General features: G+C 46.2%; 1 long non-coding RNA gene across 1 annotated transcript; it reads left to right on the top strand.

The window, feature by feature from the left end:
- Positions 1-5,328: 5,328 nt before the first annotated feature.
- On the top strand, positions 5,329-7,206 carry LOC139262017 (uncharacterized). The gene is made up of 3 exons (XR_011592858.1): positions 5,329-5,356; positions 6,758-7,111; positions 7,190-7,206. It is a non-coding gene; the product is annotated as an uncharacterized lncRNA (long non-coding RNA).
- Positions 7,207-7,486: the final 280 nt, after the last annotated feature.

Raw genomic sequence — 7,486 nt, forward strand, 5'->3', positions numbered from 1 at the left:
AGTGAAACCCACAGACAAGTTGCATGATGAGTTATGCACACTGGTCCGGGAGCATCGAAACCCGAAGGAAAGCATGCTGATGGCGAGGTACAAGAGGTCTGAAGGCCAGGAAGTGGCGAACTACGTCGCTGAGCTAAGGCGCCTTGCGGGACATTGCGAATTGGAAGGACACTTGGAGCACATGTTCAGGGAATTCTTTGTACTTGGCACTGGCCATGAAGTAATCCTTCGCAAACTTTTGACTGTAGTGACCGCAACCTTGAGTAAAGCCAAAGCGATAGCCCAGGCGTTTATCGCCACCAGTGACAATACCCGCTATCAAAGGCAGACGACCTATTTGCGACGCTGGCGGGAGAGAAAACGTTCACAAAGCTGGATTTGACCTCGGCCTACATGACGCAGGAGCTGGAGGAATCATCGAAAGGCCTAACCTGCAGCAACATGCATAAAGGTCTCTTCATTTACAACAAATGCCCGTTTGGGATTCGATCGGCCGTGGCGATATTCCAGAGTAACATGGAAAGCTTGCTGAAGTCTGTCCCGCGCACCGTGGTCTTCCAGGATGACATCTTGGTTACAGGTCGGGACACCATCGAGCACCTGCAGAAGCTGGAGGAGGTTCTTAATCGGCTTAATCATGTGGGGCTCAGGCTAAAATGCTCAAAGTGCATTTTCCTGGCGTCTGAAGTGGAGTTCCTGGGGAGAAGAATTGTGGCGGACAGCTTCAGGCTCACCGATTCAAAGATGGAGGCAATCAAGAACACAACGAGACCACAGAACGTGACAGAGCTGGGGTCGTTTCTAGGACTCCTGAACTATTTTGGTAACTTCTTACCGGGTCTTAGCACATTGTTTGAACCCCTGCATTCATTACTGCATAAAGGAGATGAATGGGCATGGGGTAAAAGCCAAGAGAATGCCTTTGAGAAAGCTAGGAAGCTGTTATGTTCAAACAAATTGCTTGTGTTGTACGATCCATGTAAGCGTTTTGTACTAGCATGTGATGCGTCATCATACGGGGTTGGTTGTGCATTGCAACAAGCTAATGAATTGAGGAAATTGAAACTGGTTGCTTATGCATCCAGAAGTCTGTCTAAGACTGAGAGGGCCTACAGTATGATCGAAAAAGAAGCTTTAGCATGTGTTTACAGGGTAAAGAAAATGCATCAATATCTGGTCGGGCTCAAATTTGAATTGGAAACCGACCATAAGCCGCTTATATCCCTCTTTTCTGAAAGCAAGGGGATAAACATGAATGCATCGGCCCGCATCCAGAGATGGGTGCTCACGTTGTCCGCATACAACTATGCTATCTGCCACAGGCCAGGCACAGAAAACTGTGCTGATGCTCTCAGTCGGCTGCTAATGCCCACCACCGGGGTGGGGATGACACAGGCTGCAGATTTAGTTATGGTAATGGAAGCATTCGAGAGTGAGCAATCACCTGTTACCGCCTGACAGATTAGAACTTTTACGAGCCAGGAGCCCCTACTGTCCTTAGTAATAAATTGTGTGCTCCACGGGAGTTGGTCTAGTGTTCCGTTAAAGATGCAAGAAGAAATAAAGCCATATCAGCGGCGTAGAGATGAAATGTCTATGCAGGCAGACTGCCTCCTGTGGGGTAATCGGGTAGTGGTGCAAAAAAAGGGCAGGAACACCTTTGTTAGTGATCTCCACAGCACCCAACCAGGCATCATTAAGGTGAAAGCGATAGCCAGATTTTACGTGTGGTGGCCCGGTATCGATGTAGACTTAGAGTCCTGCGTGTACAAATGTAATACATGTTCACAGTTAAGCAATGCACCCAGGGAGGCACCACGATGTTTAAGGTCCTGGCCCTCCAAACCATGGTCCAGGGTCCATGTCGACTATGCAGGCCCATTCTTGGGAAAAATGTTCTTAGTGGTTGTAGATGCATACTCCAAATGGATTGAATGTGTGATAATGTCGGCAAGCACGTCCGCTGCCACTATTGAAAGCTTACGAGCCATGTTTGCCATGCACGGTCTGCCTGATGTCCTTGTAAGTGACAATCAGCAGGGCTTTACCAGTGCCGAGTTCAAGGAGTTCATGAACCGCAATGGGATCAAACATATCACATCTGCCCCGTTTAAACCAGCGTCCAATGGTCAGGCAGGATGAACAGTTCAAACAATCAATTGAAAAGGGTAACTGAAGTCTCACTACAGACTCACTTATCCCGAGTCCTGCTTAGTTATTGCATGAGACGCCACTCGCTCACTGGGGTCCCTCCCGCTGAGCTGTTCATGAAAAGGGCACTCAAGACGGCTCTCGTTAGTCCACCCTGATCGACACGAACAGGTAGAGAGCAGGCGGCTTCAACAGAATACATATCATGATCGCGCAAATGTGTCACGTGAAATTGAGATAAAATATCCTGTATTTGAACGATGGACAAGGTCCAAAGTGGCTTCCTGGCAATGTTTTGGCCAAAGAGGGGAGTAGGGTGTTTGTGGTCAAACTCTCAAATGGACTCACCTGCAGGAAACATTTGGACCAAACCAGACTATCCAGAACAACCCACAATAGATTCTACCTTTTTTGACCCTCCAATACACACACAAGTGGCAACCGACCCAGCGGTTGACCACAAGGCAGAACCCATCACCCGCAGCAACCCAGCAGGACTCACCACCCCAGCAGCCCAGCAAGGACAGCTGCGTAACAGCCCAACGAGGGTCCAGCAAAAGACTCACCAAAACCAGCATTTGCACCGAGACGATTAACCAGGGAAAGGAAGGCCCCAGATCGACTCACATTTTAAATAGTTACACTATTGACTTTGGCGGGGGGGGAACGGGGGGAGTGTTATTATGTATGTAAACCTGTAAATACCATGTCTAACCACCAGAAGGCTTATTCCCTGGAGTCCCAAGGGATCCGACAATCCCTTGGGAGCACCTGTATATAAGGAGATCTCACAGGCTGGAGTTGCACTCTGAGATCTGTAATAAAGGACTACGGTCACATTTACTTTGACCTTTCAGTATCTAGTCTGACTCTTTATTCAAGACATAGCAAAAACCTTTAGCATAAATATATCAAAATCTTTAGTTTGTGCCAACGAAGGATGTTGCTGCATTTCCTGGTTGGTTAATGTGTTTCACATCTGAATGAGGCTAAAGTCACTGTCAAATGACTTTGCGACAAAATATAATCCAATCCTGAAATGTTGTAGTGGCAAATATATGGACCATTGTTCCTGAGGTGTTGGCCAAAATGCACCAGAATGAGTTGGCCATAATAGAAAGTCAACTCATTTACATTTTTAGTTGCACTAATGATACATAATGCGTGGTATACGGGGAATGCCACATGGGTCGGGCATCAGTGTGTTGGTTGCCAGCAGCTAAGGGATGCCATCATTTATTTGGCCTTGCATTGGAAATAAAGGGCTGGTTATTGCGGGGGTCAGCAGGCATGATCGGTGGCGGGTAGGGTGGGAACATGGTTTTTATCCTCAGCGGTTCGGGACCCTGCTGTGAACCCGCCGCCACACGCCTTTCCCAAATGCCAGTTTTGTCAATGTGGTGGAGAGCGAGGCAATTAAAATCAGCAGTGGCTTGTTTACAGCCACTGATCAATGGGTTTTTTCCCAGCATTTTGGGTTTGACAGGTTGCCCACCGGTTTCCCGCTGTGCCCAGACCTTGTCTGTGAAGCTGAGGCGGGAGGTCAGTGGCCATTGAATCAGATGATGAGTTGACAGCTTCAAATGTCAAGTCACAGCTCCCAGCTGATTGAGAAATGTTCCCTTAACCACTAGCTTCTCTAAACTGCATTTCCACTACAGATTCACGATGTTTCACATCTTAACACAAGCCTCCATTCAGTCTGACCTCATTACCTTTGCCACCATTGACAGATCGCTTCTGTCATCTATACTTCACCTGCCATCTATTCCATCAGCATGGGTACCCTTGAAACTCTCTCACCTTTGTCCTCAGAATCCCACCACGATCAGTCCCAACCCCAGCATCACCAGACACACCAGCATCACCAGGCACACCAGCATCACCAGACACACCAGCATCACCAGCATCACCAGACACACCAACATCACCAGACACACCAGCATCACCAGACACACCAACATCACCAGACACACCAGCATCACCAGACACACCAGCATCACCAGACACACCAGCATTACCAGACACACCAGCATCAGCAGCATCACCAGACACACCAGCATCACCAGACACACCAACATCACCAGACACACCAGCATCACCAGACACACCAGCATCAGCAGCATCACCAGACACACCAACATCACCAGACACACCAGCATCACCAGACACACCAACATCACCAGACACACCAGCATCACCAGGCACACCAGCATCACCAGGCACACCAGCATCACCAGACACACCAGCATCACCAGACACACCAGCATCACAAGGCACACCAGCAGCATTATCTTCTTCATCATCATCATAGGCAGTCCCTCGAATGAGGATGACTTGCTTCCACACCACAAGGGATGAATTCATAAATCCAGCAGCACCAATAATCTTCACTGCAATCACAGGATGCTGCACAGGACTCAGGCCATCAGCACCTGACCACATTGCTGCCCGGGAGGTCAGGGATGGCCTCACTGTGGCCAGATTTACTTCACTTGACGCTTTGTACCCTGGCTGCCACATGATGTGCCAAGTTGGCACCACCCCAACCCAACACCATAAAACATTCCTACAATGCCCAAGCCATTCCATTCACAGTCAGCACCATTCTGGGGGGTACCGTTATGCCTCACCAGTCATTGCAACTCACTAAGCCACCAGTTTTCTGGCCTGGCATTTAAAATAAAGTTCCAGTTGACGATTTGATTCTTACTTGACATGTTGTAGGTGAGACTGAAAGTCATCGTGGGCATTTTTAGAACAAGCTTCTCCTGAAGTTCCATTTCTCATGGATGTTCAAAGATTGGAACCCTGCTCAGGTACAGTTTGAGAGCCAACTCATTTAAATAACTTCAGGGACAGGTAACGACTTTTGATGTGGATTTTGTGCACATGCCACGACTTACACAAAATCTTATTGATCTGTTTTTCACAGTTGAATCAAGTCCACAGAGTGCTGTGGTGGGCAGTGACGTTACACTCAGCTGTACCATCTCCAAACTCTCAGATACAGTCAGTCTTCAATGGAAACAGAGAGACTCATCTCAGCAGAACAGGAGGAACACTGATCAGATCCGACTAAATAACACAGTCTCTCTGATAGTCAGACATGTTGCAGTAGAGGATCAAGAGTTGTATGCGTGTGAAGTTCAGGAAAATGGATCCATTATGCGCACAGGAAAAGCAGCTTTTACTGTGTATCATTGTAAGTGCAGTTACCTCACAGTCGATATTAAGAGTTACTAATATAAAACTATTACATATAAAGTGGTGTCATACATGTCAACCATCAGCACTTCCTGCTTACAGTCTGCATGTGGGGGCCTGGTGCACATATCAACATTGAACAAAAAACTGGCCTCTCTCCCCTCAATGCCACTTCTAACCCAGTTCTGCTGCTATTGGAAGTGATTCCAGCTGCTGCATACTCTCGGCTTCAAATAAGCATTGAGCTGGGAGTAGGACTAAGGGAAGAGGGAAGGGCAGGGAATCAATGGCCATGAACGGGAGAGGGAAGGATGGAAATGATGGGAATGTAGAGGAGAGATGGTGGGCAGAGGGAAATGACAGGCTGGGAGTGGGGCTTTGGGGGAGGAAGAGGGGAAAAGCTGAGACTGGCACTTTGGAGCAGAAGGTAAGAATTTGTATTTATGTGAAGTGTAGAAAAAATACTCTGTTATTAAAACAGCATCAAAACTATTGATGTGGATCAGGGTAAGTCCAGAACTACCTTATAGTAGATATTAAATAGTTATTGAAATAACACTGTTACACACTGTTACAGGGAGCACAGAGACAGCATATGCTTTCACTACAGACTGTGACCTTATTTTCTCTTTGGAATATTGGTGTAAATAGAACATTGCAACACAGTGGGCAAATATCAACAACCAGGTGTTGATGGATCAGACAATAAATAGCTAAACGGTTGAAGGTGGACAGAAACATTCTCACACAGCTCACCATTTACCAAAACACAGAGACAATTATTTTCTAATTATGGTTCACTTTACTCACTGCAAGGGCACAGCATTAAAGTCCAGCACAGAATATCTACTCAGTGTTCACTCACTGCAGAATACCTAGCCTGTGATCTGCTCTTGTAACCACGGTATTTATGTGGCTGTTCCAGTTTCTGGTCAATGCTGACCCCCAGGGTATTGATGGTGGGAGAATCGATGATGCTAATGTCATTGAATGTTAAGGGGAGGTGGTTAGACTCTCTCTTGTCAGAGGTAGTCATTGATTGGCACCAATGTGGTGCGAATGTTACTTACAACTTATCAGCCCAAGCTTGAATGTTGCCTTGGTCTTGCTGCATGTGGTACAGACTGATTCATTATCTGAGGAGTTGCGAGTGGAACTGAACACTGTGCAATCACCAGAGAACATTCCCACTAATGACCTTATGATGGAAGGACAATCATTGATAAAGAAGCTAAAATGGTTGGACCTAGGACACTGCCCTTAGAAACTCAATCAAATGAAGTCATGATGATGAAAATACAAGTATTTTTCTATAATTGTGGCCGGTAATTATTCTGGCTTTTCTCCGCACCTCAGCAATCGTAAAATTCTAACATGCTGTTCTCTGTCTCTATTGCAGATTTATATCTCAAGGGTTACACACTTTATCGGTCAGGCACAGATCACAGTGAACTCCAGCTGAATTGCAATGCTTATTATGATTATTATGGTCTCGCTTATAACACTGCTGCATGGACCTGGAGGTCACATCATCTTCAAAATCAGAAGGAAAAAATAGCATCTGCTTCAAAATCTAAGCCTATCGATGTAAACAAGACCTACTTTGGGAGTCGACTGGTGCCCACAGTGGAATATTATAATGGTGATAAGTTCAATGTGAGGATTGTCCCTGTACTGTTTGACGATGCAGGAGTTTACACATGTTCTCTAGGATCACATAATTATGTGACGATTAAACTAATCACAGTTAAAGGTAAGAGACAGAATGTTGCCATTGTTTTCAATGATAAAATCATTGTTTAAAATCTAAATGATTTTCCTGTTTCCACAGTCACAGCTGAACCATCTGATGCAGTGACTGAGGGAGACACCATTACCCCGACCTGCTCTGTCTCTGATGTCACTGAATCAATGAGACTTGTTTGGATCAATAGTGATGGCAAATCTGTTGCAGAGAAAATATTGAATGGATGGAATGGGGAAGAGAAATCACTGAGACTAATTATTCAGAAAGCTGACAGAGACAGAGGGAACTGGATATGTGCTTTGTTTTATCAAAACCGGCCCCAGGTTTTAGTCCCGTACTATCTGGAGCCCAGTGGTAAGTGACTCAGGGTTTGTTCTTTAA

This window comes from Pristiophorus japonicus, chromosome 4 (genome assembly GCF_044704955.1).
Source record: "Pristiophorus japonicus isolate sPriJap1 chromosome 4, sPriJap1.hap1, whole genome shotgun sequence".
In the NCBI taxonomy this organism is placed as follows: domain Eukaryota; kingdom Metazoa; phylum Chordata; class Chondrichthyes; family Pristiophoridae; genus Pristiophorus; species Pristiophorus japonicus.